Source organism: Alosa sapidissima, chromosome 14, assembly GCF_018492685.1.
Source record: "Alosa sapidissima isolate fAloSap1 chromosome 14, fAloSap1.pri, whole genome shotgun sequence".
NCBI classification, from domain to species: domain Eukaryota; kingdom Metazoa; phylum Chordata; class Actinopteri; order Clupeiformes; family Clupeidae; genus Alosa; species Alosa sapidissima.
In genome coordinates this window covers 21,598,831-21,615,918 of record NC_055970.1, presented here as the reverse complement: position 1 = coordinate 21,615,918, position 17,088 = coordinate 21,598,831, and the positions used below count along the sequence as shown (strand labels likewise).

Sequence of the window (17,088 nt, the reverse complement as noted above, 5' to 3'; positions counted from 1 at the left end):
GGACAGCTTAACACAGAGCAGGAATGAACACTAGTTTTGGCGACACTTTTGCTCAACAATCACACAATTATGAGGGTGTTTATATAACATCTCTAACGAGTGGGCCGATACTGCATGTGAGTTCCTGTTGTATTCCTCCTTCGCACACACTAGATAAGAGCAGGAATGCTCACAGATTAAAGTGGCCACAGCACCTAAAAATAAGTGCCGGCAGTGACTACCGTCTAACACTCTCTCCAAGGTTAACACAAACACATTGTTTTAAATTCTGACAAATACCCTACAACCTTCAACACAATGGTATTACCTCTGTCATACATGGTGATTTGCATAAAAATAAACTGAGTCCTGGATGATGAGCTTAGATTATCGGGAGAAGAAGTGGTACACCGATGATCACCCTCATAAATGGTTGCCATGGCTCTGAAATAGGTCACACAGTCAAGAAAAAATATTTCCTCATAGAGGTTCCTTTCCATGCTGTTTGCTAATACTACCGGTAATTTGCATAAACAAAGTATGAACCAGGTGGTGGTAAAGAGGCTATCACTTTAGTTTTTTGCACAAACTGCTTTTAAAATATCATTGGTTAGTTGTTCAGTACACATGTTTGACCTGGTTAGGTGAATATTCTATCCTTTGAATGTCCTTGCATCTGTCTCACTTCTGACTCTAAAAACAAGCAGTCTTATTTCCCTCAGTTTTCCATTTAACAAAATCCATGTGAAGTTTCAGCAGAAGGAATAGTGTAGGGACGTCCCTTGTGACCCAGACCTCAGACAGCCACTGGGCATGCAGTGCTGGAGGACTGGGGCTTTATTTAACCAGAAGACGAGCCGGGTCGAGAAGTCAAGTTCCTGGCAGGCACGGGAGGTCATTTCCGTCTGCTCTGATCCACGCACTTAATTACCCTCGCTGAGCACAATTCATTATTTATTTGCTCCGCCGAACCTGCTTAACCTCGGTGGCCTTGAGCGAGGAATGATTTAAGACGCCTCACGAATCAACGGGGAACAGCCACTGAGAAGTTCCTAAGTTCGCTCCGAAAACCCCCTGCACTCATTTGCACTTGTTAAAATACAGCGAGTCTGGAGAAACAAAAGGTTTGAAATCACCGGAGTTCATGTAATAATTATCAAAGCTTTAAAGAGGGATTTTGGTCCTTGACAAAAAGCAGATTTGGAAATAAGAAGCGAATGGAGCATATCTAACATAATTATGTGCTTGTTTGTGCAAATAGTCCTACATGTAACAATGACTGTATACTGTGCTCCACATTTTCTAGATCATGACTGAATACTGCTCCACATTTTCTAGATCATGTGAGGTCTGAATTCACACCCGTCTGTTGTTTGATGGCCAATAATTAAAATGCCTGAAGTTCCTGAAAAGGTCAAAAATCCTGATTTAGACAGGCCAAGGCACAGACATATAAGTAGGTTTCACCCTGGAACTCATAAACCCTGCAGACTGACTGAAATTTAAACTATAAAATGTACAGGACAAAGTGTATATGACACAAGCAGACATAAAACAAAATAAATTGCCTGTCATTTGTCAGGAAACCAACCAACAGAATATACATTTTCTCTATCCTTGAAAAAATCTATTACGATTGGCACAAAGCAGCAGTAGACCTCAGACAACACCTATCAGCCATGGCCCATTGGGCAAATGCAGCTGTTTTCTGGAAGTCCTTGAATGTCGTGCCTTTGGTCTGTCTCTTGCTGGAACAGTTTCATGGTCAAACTTTTCAGCTGTCACCATGCCAACATCAGCTGCACTCTGGGATAATTGTTGCTGCCTCCACAATCACGTTAAAAGCAATGCACTAAGACAGTTATCAGGCTAATTTCTGTGTCCTGTTTGTGAGTGGTGTATTTTAAAAGACAAGGTATCAAGTTTACTTAGTTTATTTGAAAAAACACACACACACACACACACACACACACACACACACACACACACACACACACACACACATACTTTGGCATGTCCTCTGATGTCGTTTTGTGTTATTAAGGACAACTAGTGTAGACTTTCTCGAGTGTACAAACAGAGACGACCCATTTCATTTTGCTTACTCCATGTTTTCCTTTTTGTTTTAATCAAGTCTACAGTTTAAGTGCATGCTAATGATAATTCCCCTATTGCCCACAAGCACAATGGGTGGTTAAAACCTGCAAAACTTGCAAATGATTTCCCTTTGGTCTGCCGTCAGCAAACCCTGAACAGTTGCACTAAAGGGCTACATGAAATAAGGCATTTCTCTTGCATAACGGACACCAGAAGCACATTTCATATGAAGACATTTCGAAGGGGAAGAAAAGACTGAATGTAATGAAAAGGTCTATGTGGCATGTGACCGTATGTGGTGCATGACAGAGTGGATTATTCCAGGGATTAATTTAAATACCATATACAGTACAGTGCATGACGTAGGTGGTTAATGCAGTCAAGTTGGCCGGTACTGTAGTATCATGAAAATAACAACATGCTGTTCCCATGTCACTAAGAGGAAGTGACTCCTCACAATGGGTCTGTCCAAAACAGAAGAAAATCCTGCCTTCTAAGATAGCATTCGGTGGCAGCTAGGCATCGAGCCATGCTTGAATTTGAATTTGTGGTGTTTGGCCACATTTTGAAGGCAGTGTACATGTATTGTATTCTTCATGTTGCCTTCAACTTCCTCAGTTTTATATAATTATGATGTCAGATCTCAGTAACATGGCAACGGCGTTCCAACAATAAACTAGATGTACTGCAAAATGGTACAAAATATGAACGACGCTCAGTACAAAAATAAATCACACTTGTTAATTTGTCTCCATCTCCTACTCCATCCCCTACTCTTGCAACGTTTGTGTATGTAAATGAGTGTTTGTATATGTGTGTGCTTCTGTGTGTGTGTGTGTGTGTGTGTGTATGTGTGTTTGTTTGTGAGTGTGTATGTGGGGGTAATGGGATGTGTGTGTTTATGTGTGTGTGCGTGTGCGTGCTTGCCTGTATGTGTGTGAGTTTTTTTAATGTGTGCAATTTATTGTACGGCCCCCCATCAATGGAATTCCACAAAACTTGGCATGCATCCAGAGAGTGTCATAATGATCCTACACTTTTTCGTGCAGTTTTGAACTTGTCAGCCAAAGATACCTGCGATTACAACGCCTCGTTTTTGCTTTTTGATTTTTAACTAGGTGGCGCTATACCTCAAATGAGTGGATATGAAATGGGCTGACATGGCCCCTGGAAGCCAACATACAAAAAAAAGGTCATCCTAACCCCTACGGTTCTTGAGATATTCACAGAAAACTGTGTCTGGCCTACCCTCCTTTTGGGGGGGTCCAGTGCGGCGGGTGGGCGACAGATCAAAGCGAAAATCAATGGTTCCGTGTCATCCTAGTGGGGCTATGTGCCCACTAAGTTTTGCGTAGCCCGGTCTTTCAGTGTCGCGGGAATCGTTGACACAAAATTACTGAAGAAAAAAAATTGGAGGTTGCCGTTCTGTTGCTATCTTGCTAGGATGTTCAAAACAAAAGTTCATACTGGTGCCTTGATACCTACAGTACTATATGGCAAGTGACTTGTTAGACAGTTAAAAGGCATCGAGGGAGCTGGGAGCTGGCAGCACCCTCTGATGCAAAAGGTTTAAATGTTTGAATTATCAAGAATTTTACACTAACAAATACCTCATAACAAATTCATTACTGATGCAAGTTGTGAAGTGAATACTGACACCACTATCACAGGGCTTGTGGATTGGAACAACTTTACAGCAGCATGAAATATAAACCTGTATTGCATGTGCCAAAGTACTAATGTAGTACGTGTGAGATGTTTTATTTTATTAACACACGAGGCGAAGAGAAAAAAGGAGAAATAGCTTCCTGTAACACAACCCCTCATCCCAGCAAATCTCTCAAGAGGCACCAATTAGCAGAAAGAGATTTGGTGTCATCAGCCGTTTGAGATAATGAATCCTATCTGCATGAGTAATGAGGCACATAGAACAGGTGAAAACTTACACCCTACAGCTCTGCGGTAGTAGAAGCCACAACCCAGAGATCAAACCCTTCACCCACCACCGCAAAAATATTTATTCTCTGGAAAATAAAGGCCAGTCAGTTCTCACAGTGAAACTGAGAGCTGTGTGTGAACAATAGTGATTGTGATAGTATGTCATTCACACTCACACCACTGCAAAAAAAATTAAATAATACAAATATTATTTTTCACACATTAGCATAATAGGAAATAGTGCATGAAGTGATACATGGCACCATGGTGTGATGTTAGATAGACGAACTGTATGAAAATATCAAGGCAACTCAAGGGAATTAACTTCCTGCAGTCTTTTGAATGAGTTGTCATTATTATCCTCAACCCAGCCTCCAAGTCTCCAACCCACAATCTGATTGTGTCCACCCACTGTAATCACCAGGAGAGGATGCACATATTGATTGTTTTGCTAAGTGTTGCTGGCACTTTTTGCAAAGGGCATCATCAACTCCTCCCCCCGGCCATGAAGTGCTGAAAATGCGTGCACCCATTTTACATTATAGTGATTTGTAAATGGACCCCTTATGCTAATTGAGACGGAAGCATTTAACAACACTTATCCAATTTGCATGGGATGACGCCCAGATGTTGCTGCACAGATGCGCTAGCACATCCACTTAGTCACAGATGATGTGCCCACAAGCCTGTAACAGGTTTGGAGACAGGAACAGGAAACCATGCAAATGGCCGTCCTTTTTTTTTAACATATTCATCCACCTACTCCTGAACTTGACTTGTTTTGAAAAGATATTTCACAACAGTCAGCTGACTTTTCCAAGACGAGTGTTCTCAGCTACAGCGACTCACTGTGTTTGAAGTAAAGGTTTGCAGCAGACAGAGATGGGAGAACACATGGGGTGAATGAAAACACAAGGCCAGTGATGTCTCAAAGACCCATGCCCCGAACACTGACATGGCTACAACACGCCTTGCATTATTTACACTTCTCAGGTTGTGAGTGGCAACGTGTTTGTTTTTGCACAGATCGTAGAAGTCCCCTTGTGTAATGGGCTGTGTCAGAGTGCACGGCCAACACACCCACTACACACAGTCATGTTCTCTGAACCTTGTAACCCCTCTGTGGAGGATTTGTGTCTGTGTGACTCAACATGACAGTGGGGAATGGAGACATCCAATTCAGATTCTGTGTGTACACCTCAGTGAAGTTGTGAATGTGTATGTGTGTGTCTGTGTCTGTGTGTGTATGTGTGTGTGTCTGTGTGTGTGTGTGTGTGTGTGTGTGTGTGTGTGTGTGTTTGCATGTCTACATGTGTCTGTACATCTCAAACAGTTTGTGTATTTGTGTGTGTGTGTGTGTGTGTGTATGTTTGAGTGAGACACAGAGAAAACAAGACATCCAAAGAGAGAGAGAGAGAGAGGGGGGGGGGGGGGTTGAGTCAGATGGAGAGATAGAGAAAGAGAGGGGGGGTTGAGTCAGATGGAGAGAGAGATAGATAGAGAGAGACAGAGGGAGGGGGGTTGAGTCAGATGTAGAGAGAGAGAGAGAGAGAGTCAGAGTTAGAGTTAGAGATGAAAAGGACTTCATGCTGAGTGCATGGAGCCTTCTGGTGATGTCAGAGGTTTCCCAAAGCAATCTGTTTTCTGAAATGCCACTCGTCTGGACTTGAGACGGAGGCAGTCCATCGTGTTATGTCCACCGCATATCTCCAGCTCCTCAGCAGGGGAACTGCCCTGGCCTCTCAAAGCCAACAACAACACACACTCTAGAGAGAGAGATAGAGAGAGAGGGAGAAAATCAAATTCTAGAGATTTTTTTTTTACAGGAAGCGAAGGAGATTTGGAGCACCCCAGGGAATTTTTTAACCAAAAAAGACACTTGTAAGGGACTCATTTCACAAGTGTGGTGTGTCAAGGACGCTCTCATTAGGGGGAAATGAAGTGATGCACAGCCCATTAACACGGAGGCAGTGAGTTTGGATTGATGAGCGGGGACACCTGTGCATTCAAAGTATTGCACAGCTCAACCTATCTAGCTTGTCACCTGACAGGGAACATTTGTTTTGTCAGACAGGATGGCAGATTAAATATTTAAAACATCAAAATTTTAATTGTATGCAGAGATGAGAGAGAGGAAGAAGAAAGGGGGGAGATGAAGAGAAATGGAGAGATAGAGAGAGGGAAAGGAGGGAGGAAATTGAGAGGAATGACTCAGGTGTTTCAGGGTTTGGCGTTCTGAGCCATTGAGAGATGAGAGAAGACCCTCTGTCACCTTTCCCAGGCTTCTTAGCTGCCCTCCTTTGTGCCTGTTGAGGAAGTGTGACGACAGCCCGGGACCTATGGAACTTCATGAAAGGGAAAGGATCAAAAGCCCAGGCAGCAGCAGAACTTTCAAATGCGGGCTTAAATTAGACACACCTGAATCTAGCATAGGACCCAAGCCGAGGGCAAAGGATGAGGGGGAAATACTAGAGATGCCAACGGAAGTGCTCTGCCAGAAATAACCGTGCTTGGTGGTGAGACTTTAGCCTTTCGGTTGCTAAAGTTGCCTTTCGTTTCTTTAATCACTAGAGCAGAGAAGATGTTGTAAGGGGTGACGCGGCTTATAAGAGAGAAATATTTAAGGACTTTGATCCCTGAAGGTCTGAATGACTTTGCTGTGACACATTGTGAGAACTTCTGCATGAAAGTTTAATTGTGGGAGTGCATAATACAGCAGATATGTGGACAAGTGGATTTTGTAAACAAGTGTACGCTGTCAGCAGCAACAGATTTTGTCCATGCAAATATCATTAATGTATGCTCCACAACAGCATGTTCTAAGGATGTTGTGCCTCGTGAGTATTTCAAAAGTAGGCCTTGGGAAACATCTCGAGCTCTCTCCTTGACATCGCCCATGATAAACACGCCCATGTGAAGTTCTCAGGCAGAGTGGCATGTCAGTTGGCATCCCCATGGTAACCTCATCTCCCACTGCCTCCTCTGGCACTGTGGCTTAGCAGCCATCACCTCCAATCAGATCGCTAGCGGTCTCAGGGACAAACGAGTGGGCATGTTGTTCTACCGCGTCGTCCTGCCCCTCTCCTCCTCCTTCTGCTCTGACAGGATCTAATTTGCTTCATTTCACTGAACCCAGCCTCTGAACCCAGCTCAGTCAAGCCATTTAGGTGTAAGCAATGCAGCACTGACAAGATGTGTTACCAAAGAGAGAGAGAGAGAGAGTGAGAGAGAAAGAGAGATCGTAAATGAGAGCACTTCTACCCACTTATACTGTATTCAAGGGAACATCTACCCAGATGAACAGAAGTCAGTCTCTGATGATGGATGACAAATGTGTTCAGAACCCTTCCACATGTTTCGCCTTAGTAGTCAGCTGGCAATGAACTGAAATTACCCCACAATTTCCCTGCTGTGTAGGTTCATATGTGAGTGGCGTTCATGTACACAATGAGCGTGTCTTTCATAAAGTGGTTATTATGAACGTGGGACCTGCCCCTTCCTTTAATCCAGAGTGGTCTTTCGACTTGTACATGTAAGTGGACCATAATTCAAGTCGCGTCCACAGGGGTTGTCCTCCTATTCACAGAGCGTTGGGAGAGGACTGCGAAATAGGATGGCCCCAGTTGGGGCTTGATGGATGGGCTAGTGGGCGGTGGTTAATGAGGAGCGGGGAGGCCGCGGGTTAGAGCTCGATGAGCTCGCGGACCATGGCGGCGGCGGCCATTAGGAGACGCTTGTCTAGCCATGCAGAGAGGCGGCAGTTAAGTGGCTGTGCTCATTCCCGTCTGTGAGATTTAATTGGATGACAGGCCTAAAGATGGCTGAGGCGCAGAGAGAGGGAGAAAAAACAGGGTCTCAGGGTTGAAGGGAAACGCTGAGGGGATCCGTCACTGGCTTTTTTTAAGGGTGCTACACCGCCAGGCTGAGGTGGAGGTGTGATCTGCTTGTGTGTGGCAGTGAGCTGTGGTTATGTTTACGCGAGTGTGTGCATGGAACAGAGTGATGATTGCTGGGAGAAAGTTCTAGATGGTCGTTTGCATGTCTGCCTACTGTAAATACTGTAGGTGGCACTTTTTCCTTGAATGTGGTAACACATATTCTCTCTCTCTCTCTCTCGCTGTCAACTGTGTAATGTGTATCTATTCATCTTTATTTTTAATTATCTTTCCACCATTTATTCTCTACACATGCACACACACACACACACACACTAGCTGCACACATTACGCTTATGTCTCACTTTCAATGGGACCTGATCCTGTGGCTTAGAGATAACCACCAAATTGTTTTCCTCTCATCCATTCAGATAAATGTTTATTCACCTATTAGCGCATGAGGGGCAGCTTTGAGCATCTGGCACAATGGCGGCTCATCAGGCTGGCGTGGATGAGCACTTACGTTATGTAGGGAAATGAAGGGAACAGTCAGGTTTTGTTCTCCATGTGCTTCCCCATTACGAAGGCAGATGTGAATAGTAAGTGCTATGACCTCCCACACACCGCCTGGTTTATTTAAACCTTCAGATGTCCACTCTCACACACACACACAAACACACAAACACACAAACACACACACACACACACACACACACACACACACACACACACACACACACAGACACACACACACAGACACATACATACATACAGTAGACAGGGAGGGGGCCTGAGAGGATACATATAAGCACAGAGCCACTGAGAGAGAACATATATATTCAGTGCTATACCTAAGAAAACAGGAGGAAAGAGAATGAAAAACATGTTAGATACAGCTATTCACCACAAAACACGTAAAATCATAGAGCCATATCATAGACACTGTGTATTGGGAGAGGTCAAACAGGTGCTCCAATTTTTTTTCATTGTAGGAACACACAGCTAAAGTCTAGACTCCTGAGTGGTCAGACACTTCTCCTCGAGTGGATCGGCAGCGGAATCCTACCACCGTTGGGCCCCGTAGGTGAAAGTTGGGCCACGAGATGGTTTCCTGTGACATCCGTAGGTCACATGATCCCTCTCTTCTCTGGTTCTATCCGACCTCTTGCTGACCTCTACTACGTGCCAGGAGAGCAAACAGAGACTCCCAGCCTCAGGCCGCGGCTAAGTGTGAATCCAGCCTTTTTATATCTGCACGACATACACGCCACATCATCATTGGTGTGCTAGGAAAAAAAAAAAACGTTTGAGAGCAGCAGGGGATTGTGGGTCATCTGAATGACATTTGTGTTTTTGTTTACCCAGAAGGAGGTTTGTTTTGTTCAGCTCATCCACTGCTATAGAGGTCAAGGGCACCTACAGAATGTAAGGCTGCAGTTACTCACTGTTTACCAAAAACAGTAAGCAATCTACACTGAAAATGACACACGCCAGCACCCGTGCACCAGAGGCTACTTGAAGCATGGACATTCTGGACGTGGACAGCTGGAATGCCCCCAGAACAGGAAGCAGTCACCTGCACAGCCGAAGCAAATTAGCTATAAAATATGCAGATCCATCTTTTCTCTCTCTCTCTCTCCCTCCCTTTTTTCTTTCCTCCACTCTGTCCTGTGCAGCTGTCCTGCTCGAACGTCACACACTTTGCGCCCCTTCAGGCTGCTGACCCATTTTCCTGATGAATGAGACTCTGGGAGAGAGGAGTGGAGATCTGAGGGTTTGGGGTGTTGGGAGGTGGGGGGGGGGGGGTTGCGGGGGGTAGAATCGGTGTTTCCTGCCCTCCATTCATGCCGAGCTGTGGATTAATTACCCCGTGTGGCAACCAGAGCCCGGGCAGTGACCGAGACACTTCTGCCTCTACGTTGATCAATAATGCATTTTTCTGTCTCTCCATTTAATTTGCTCTCGGGCCCGCGTCACCGTCACTCACGAGGTGGAAAAAAAGGCTCAAGCGACACTGGCTACACAGCAGCAGCTGCAGCAGCAGCACCACCACCGCTACCAGTGCAGTAGCAGCAGCAGAGGCAGCAGCAGCAGCATCACCACGCTCCATCCCACCCTGCCACCCACCACCTCTCATCCGCCACCACCTCCTCCTCTTTTATCCACACTCCCCCCCTTCTGGCTCCACCCCCAGCACTGCTCCATCCGCCGGGAAAATCGACACTCCCTCCTTCTCTCACTCCCTCCCTTCCTCTCCCTCCCTCTTCCTCTCTCTCTCTCTCTCTCTCCCCCTCTCTCTCTCTCTCCCTCTCTCTCTCTCTCTCACCACTCTAACTGCATTCACCATGAAGAAAGCGAGCCCTCTGAATGGGGAAGGCTGAGGCTGAGGGTGCCTCCACTCCACTCCGCTCCACAGGCTGTGTGCTCTGATCTGCACAGGTGTTGGCTTACCTTCTCGGATGCAGCCAGACTAGCCCTGCTGATGGTAAATACAGACATGGAGACCCACTAGGGGGGGTCAGGTGCTGAGTACAGCTCAGCTCATAGGTCTGGAGGCTTAAGCTGATGAACTTTCCCAGTGCTGTGTTGTGAGCAAGCGAAGGATGAATTATGCACACCTATTGGACCTGTGGATTTAGAGAGCAAACTGGAGCACTGTGTAAAGGCATGGATGCAAGGGGGAGCACCAGTGCAATAATACACTACGTGGCTAAGTAGAGGTAGGTCACCTGATACAGTGTGCTGTGTTGTCTCACTGCTTCGTTTTAGGAGAGGATGTTAGATGGTTGGGAGTAGACTGTCAAACTCATTTAGCGTGTGCCTTTTATGCAGGCGTATTATGCAATCCCCCTGCATGCATGGCACTGCAAGTGTCTGGAGAGCAAAACTTCTTTTTGGTAATTATGTTACTTCAGCTGAGGGTCCAATGAGACAGTTTTGGAATGATATTATTGCTGCTGTTTTACGTGTAACTCCCGCTGCCTGCATTTTTCATTTTTAATGGAAACTTTCATCATAACCTGCTTGTGTTGCATAAATGAACAAAAGATATAGAAATGTAATGAAAAATTGAGGCTTGCCTTTATGTAACCCCTTGGTATATATGCTCAGTTTATAGGTTTTTTTTCTCATAGCATATGAAAAGAAGGTGGTAAACACTGCAGTCATTCAGTGGGTAGTGGAAATGATAATCAGAGGATCACCCAGATAGGCATCTCTGTACCAAGGACATGGCACGGCCCAGTCGCTGAGCAATTTAGCTGTCCACAGGGATTAACCGTATGAGCTACCATGCAGTGTGATTGCCTTGGGCCTCCCATCCTTCCTAAAGTATGGTGAGTTTAAAGTCATATAATAGTTGAAGGGTGAAGTCAGGACTCTCTCTCTCTCCTTTTCTCTCTCCCTCTCTCTCTCTCTCTATCCCCCTCATAATAATGATCTTAGAACTAGAATGCTCTTAGGAAACAACCATCATGGTGATACTTCCTGTAAGATGAAACAAAGCGAGGGTGGCAGAAACACTAAGAGAGAGAGAGAGAGAGAGAGAGAGAGAGAGAGAGAGAGATGTTTGAGCAGTGGGGATGTGTCACTGTGAGACTCTGGTTTGGAAACCTGATATGTGATTATTAAGTAGAGGAGGAGCAATTCCCCACGGCTTAGCTCCAGTGTAGACGACTCCCGCAGAAAAGGATTTAGGTATGTATCGGCCACACTAGCTGAATAAAACATGAGGCCCATGCCATGTTTAGCTCCACAGGCTTCAGGATGGACAAGTGACTGGCAGCTGTGGGTCAGCTAAAGGCTACCTAACCAATAAAACTGTATGAGGGGATCGAGCAGACCCAGAAGCTCAGATTGAACATGGCCTTCACCGCACATCCACCCCTGTTAGCACATTCCAGTGTGTCCTGCTTGGCTGTGGGGGTTGGAGAGGGAATAGTGTTTGTGTGCTGATTGGGAAACTATATTGCAGAGTGCACAGTTGTGTTCTGGTCTTGCCTTTTGTCTCTGTAATGTGTGTTTACAACAAGCTTCTAATTGTTTGGAATATGGGAAAGACTTGAATATGGGAAACACCCACACCAGCACAATGCTGGCATATAGTGGTCTAATTGGCTTGTTCTTGTTTTGTGTAAGCTTCTGGTTGGTCTTATTAAAGATTAATCTCTCTGCTGTAAAATTGTACCGCAAAGAATGATGCAACAACATACCTTCTGGGAAATAGGCATTGGAAGAAAAAACTGAAATTATAATCATTTGTGAGGACCATTAGAGTGCACTAGTAATTCAACTGCACATGTTGGACTCACATGGAGGATAAGTTCATACTCATCCGGCGGTGGTCTGATGAATTCCACCCTGACATCATCAGTGTGTGCCCAAGAGAGTTGGACCAATTAAGCAGTGGCATGACTTTTGGCAATACAGCCAACAAACACGTCCCCTCCTAGAAGGAAAGGCCAATGTGTCCTCCTCTTGCTTTCGTTCAGCTCAAACTTCACTGTCTGATTTCAACAAGGCAGAAACTGATTTCAATCTTTTATCATCCACTTCTATTCCAAGGGTACGATCTTGAAATTAATTGCTTATTAAATCAACATTAAACTTCTGACACCAATTTTCAGCTAAACAGAAGGGTTACGGAGGGACTAAGAAATTCTATTTTTCTCTTTTTTCCATGGCCTCTTTCTTTTTTAATATTTTCTCCCGAAAATTAGATAAATCAGATCCTGGAAAAGACGACCCATTTCCCAGGAATTGGCTGTTTTTTTTTGTTTTGTTTTAAGCCCAATGTATCAATATCATTCAAATATGCATCCCCAAATCCAAAACTGACATTTTTTTTATATTATTTGTATCATTATTAGGGCAAAAGAGCACAGTTTATGTCCATCATCAACACAGTTTGCAATGATCAATTCTGAGAATCCCGTTTCCCAGGATTAAACCCTTATCCACAGTGCACCCAAACTTGCCACCTACAACAGCTCTGGAGATGTGATATCTGTCTTAACATTCACATTCTTTAAAAACCACACCATGTTGACTCTGAGAGCATTAAATTAACTCTGTGTTACGTGATGGGCTCCACAGGCTATACTCATGACTGTGTGTGTGTGTGTGTGCATATGGTAATTTATTGGCTGGTGCATGATGTGTGTGCTTTTTCAGGATGAAATAGAGCACACAATGTGCCACCCTGACCCACAGTAGAGTCACAATGTGCTCATTTCCTCATTACTCCTGTAAAAGGCAGCAAGAACATCACGGTTCCCCCAGTCTCTGAAAGAGACAACAGTGCTGTAGTTTTAATGCTAAAACAAACTGAATAATGATAGTCAGCTTTAGTTTACACCCCCCCCCCCTAACAACTACCAGATACTGACACCCTATACTGTACATCACAGCAGTCACAAGACTATTTTGGTCATGAAGGTGTTATAAATTGCACATAATACCACCGTGAATGGATTTTAGTTCTTACTAACTGTCAGGCTCAATATGGCATCTGAGGCTAATGTGTTCACTCCTGTCCCCAGACTACATTCACCTCAGTGTGTGCTGCTCAGCTCCTGTTCTGACGCACAGATGTCTCCCATCCCCACCTGCCAGGAGACGGGCGTTGCCTGACACAGTCACTTCGAGACACAAACCAGTGGTGTTGAAATTTGGGCCATCGGTGAGATAAACATCAGTAATGGGAAAAACAAGCTTGGAGAAATTGATGTATCGGTAAACATTGTGAGATGCTAGTGAACATGGAAATATACCCTTTAGATGTTCATGTTTCATGCTTTATCTACAAGACTCTTACACTCTTACATAGCGACAGCAACTGATGGCTTGACATTTACACTGCGAACTGCAAACACCCTAGCGTGTAGCAACACCATGGGAAGTTCAGATGTATTACTGTGTGTCCGTTTGCACTGTCTCCTCCACCTTCTCCTGCACACACACACCGCGTGGAGTGTGGGAGAGGGGAAGGGCAAACGTCCACAGGGTGAATCAGCACCTTGTGCGGGTCTCTCACATTTGTACAGCTGTAGACTCCGGCGTGGAGTTTCCAGTCAGCATATCAGAAATCAGACCGTTTTGTCCTGTGCTGATACCCTGAGCAGCCAGATCCACAGGACTGCTGTCTGCAGCTCTTTCCATAATTGCATTTGTGCAAGTGTGTTTTTCTCTGTGTGTGTGTGTGTGTGTGTGTGTGTGTGTGTGTGTGTGTGTGTGTGTGTGTGTGTGTGTGGCTGTGTTTGTATGTGTTGAGTGAGTCTCTTGAGTGAGTCTCTCTCTCTCTCTCTCTCTCTCTCTATCTCTCTCTCTCTCTCTCTCTCTTGCTTTCTCTGTGTGTGTGTTTGTGTGTGTGTGTATGTGTGTGTGACTGTGACTGTGAGTTTCCGTGACAGAGGTTCTCTTTCAAAAAACCTACCCAAGGACAGCATATTGTGTTTTATCAGACAACGTTCCTGGAACTGGCAGAAAAGTGTGCTGTACAACAGCATACGATCAAATAGCCTTCATTACACTCAGAGATCTTGATGCCACTTACGAGGCAGAACAGGAACATTCCATGATGGAATTTCATCACTCTGCTCTGAAAAGCGATAATAATCTTTCACACTGAGTGCAGCTACAGTAAGTGATAACGGTCGTGCCAACTCAGTTATGGTTATGCATTTTGCATTCATACGTTCATGCCTGTGAATTAAGATGTCCCCAAGACACATGAGATTACTTTCAGAAACAGCACACTGTCTCCCTCTTTCCCCAGTAGCAGTCTACATACTGTAAAGAGTGACATGGCATTATTCCCTGCTGAAACGGCATAATGGCAAATCGATCAGTGGCCACTCCCATAACTTGCATAACCCCCATAACCCCCCCCCCCCCCCCCCCCCCCCTCCAAGTTGTAGATGTTTTTCCCAGTGGGGACTGTGTAGCATGCCGAGTTTCGGACTACAATCTTTTCATCGGCACAACTGTGTGTCATCTGAAAAGAGGCCAGGCATCCGAGAAACACAAGCCATTCTTTGTTCTCTTTATAATGTGGAAAACAGCATGTCGGGTGCCATTTTGTAGAAACATCTGTGGCAGCTGCTCCCTTGGTGAAGCTGTGTCCATTTGAGCAGACTTTTCATCGTACGAGAGGGAACGTGGATAGACGTGTTCCAACCCTCTGCTCCGAGCTGGGGTGGAGGCACACCAGATGTCGGAGGAGTAGCCTCAGACAGATGATTGACAGCAGGTCCCTGTGTACATGGCCAATCCCAAGGGAATGAGGAGTCAACTCCAGTCATGCGCTTTGCTGAGGAAAACAAGACAGGTTCCTTGTCTGATGGCAGATGCTTTCCTTTTCTAATTTCTCATCTCTTTGATTTTACACCCACTGCCATTCTTCTTGGATGGAAAGAGTTTTTTTTTTTTCAGGCTTGATTACGAAAAGCTAAACCAAATGTGCTTTTTATGAAATTCAAAGTAGAGAACCAGAATCAGATATATTTTATAGTACATTCAGTAAAAACAATACATATTTGATCTTAAACTACATAAAATAACTTTTAGGACAATGTCCTATTGAGGAGCCTTTCATAATGGAACAATCTAGAACACTGCAACAGCAGAATAATGTGCTGTTCCATTCCATTCTTTCATGTCTGTCTATTCTGAACACTGGCTGTCTTCCAAGTAAAAGAAATTGTACAAATGAACCTCCCTCCCCATGTCGGTTTGCCAGAGCCATATTGGCTCAGGAGAAACACACTATATAAATATACAAGACAGGCAAAAAATAAAGGAGGAAGTTATCCTCCATGAGGGAGTGTGGATGGTTAGACATAAAGCAAATGAAGCATGCCTATTGATTGTCTTTTTGCCGGCCTCTGTAGTTGCCACAGCTCATTGTTCTCTAAGAGCTCATAAAGGCAGTCTCCACCTCCAGCTCATCTCATCTACTCAAGCCATGGCCTGAGGGACACGCACACCATGACACCACCGAGGAGTTATGCATTTCACTTTATATTCCTAGAAACCTTTGTGATTTCACAGGGTATAGCGCCACTTCTTAAAACAACAGTGAGCACTGACGTGCATTAAGATGAGTTAGCATTAGCATTAAACAACAACAACAACAACAACAAAATAAACAGCAAAGTGCTCTTCCATTTCCTGAGAACGTTAGCCCTACGTGTCCCTCCTGCCTCTCCCTACTCTAACGAGATTTCAGGTTTCATTTCACAAAGCTTACAATAGTCACCTCATTTATATATTTATCTAATTATACCTTTTCTTGAGCACCTGCTTTATGGAGAACTATTTGTATTCAGGCAGTTGAACTTTATTGAACTAGTATTTAGTGTGTGTGTGTTTGTGTGTGTGTGTGTGTGTGTGTGTGTGTGTGTGTGTGTGTGTTTGTGTGTGTGTGTCAATACTCATTAGTCCCATGTTTGATTTCCTGTTATGACATAAGCTTCATAACGCCGAGCAAGTTCCCTCCGTCCGAGTCCACTAATTCCATATAACAGGACACCTCGAAGGCCGTTATTCCGCTTATCACCCTGTTGCCACTATAGGCCATAGTCATGCCTTTATAGCACGCAAAGTAAACAAGTGGTTCTCTTAAAAAAAAACGACAGTTTGTTATACAACTTTCTTTGGCCCTAACAGCGATAGCATAGACAGTTAGCTTGTTTACAGTTGATTCCATTGGAAGTCTGCTTCCAGGCTCAACTGTCGTGCTACTGTTATAGTTACCATTCATAAGCATTGATATGGAACAGTGATTAAACTTTTTTTATCAGATCTACCTCATAGGTGTCCCGTTATTCAGAATTACTGTAATAGCCACCCCACCAGCCAATCAGAAAATAGTATTTTTTCACTCCGCGTGATAAGCAAATATAACATACTGTACATAATGCCAGTGTCCTACGTGTTTCCAGCTTCTCCTCTTTTGCTCCTCGTTGTGTGGGTTTTTATTTATGTACTTGTTTCTTCGCTTGTGATGTTTTTTTTTCTTCCTGCTCCTCTGTGTGTCGAGTAGCTAAAACATCACCACATGATTTCCATTTCCTTGTGGCATTGTGATTTCCCCACATCCCACTGTATTATATTTCTGTGTGCTCAGACACCAAAGTCATCTTTGACCACCAAAGATGAAAATTCAAGCTCCCTGTTCTGACCATAGACAAGGCAAAAG

General features: G+C 44.5%; 1 protein-coding gene across 5 annotated transcripts in view; it reads left to right on the top strand.

Moving 5' to 3' along the window:
• The window catches only part of lingo2 (leucine rich repeat and Ig domain containing 2), a 258,806-nt gene that overhangs the window by 133,490 nt on the left and 108,228 nt on the right, over positions 1-17,088 (top strand). The window contains exon 1 of one of the 5 annotated variants that reach the window (XM_042062160.1): positions 10,274-10,374. The exons of 3 other annotated variants lie outside the window; for them this stretch is intronic. The gene's annotated coding sequence lies outside the window, so the exon portion shown is untranslated. Of the gene's footprint in view, positions 1-10,273; positions 10,610-17,088 lie in introns of those variants that run through there. One more of the 5 variants, XM_042062159.1, reaches the window with a different exon arrangement.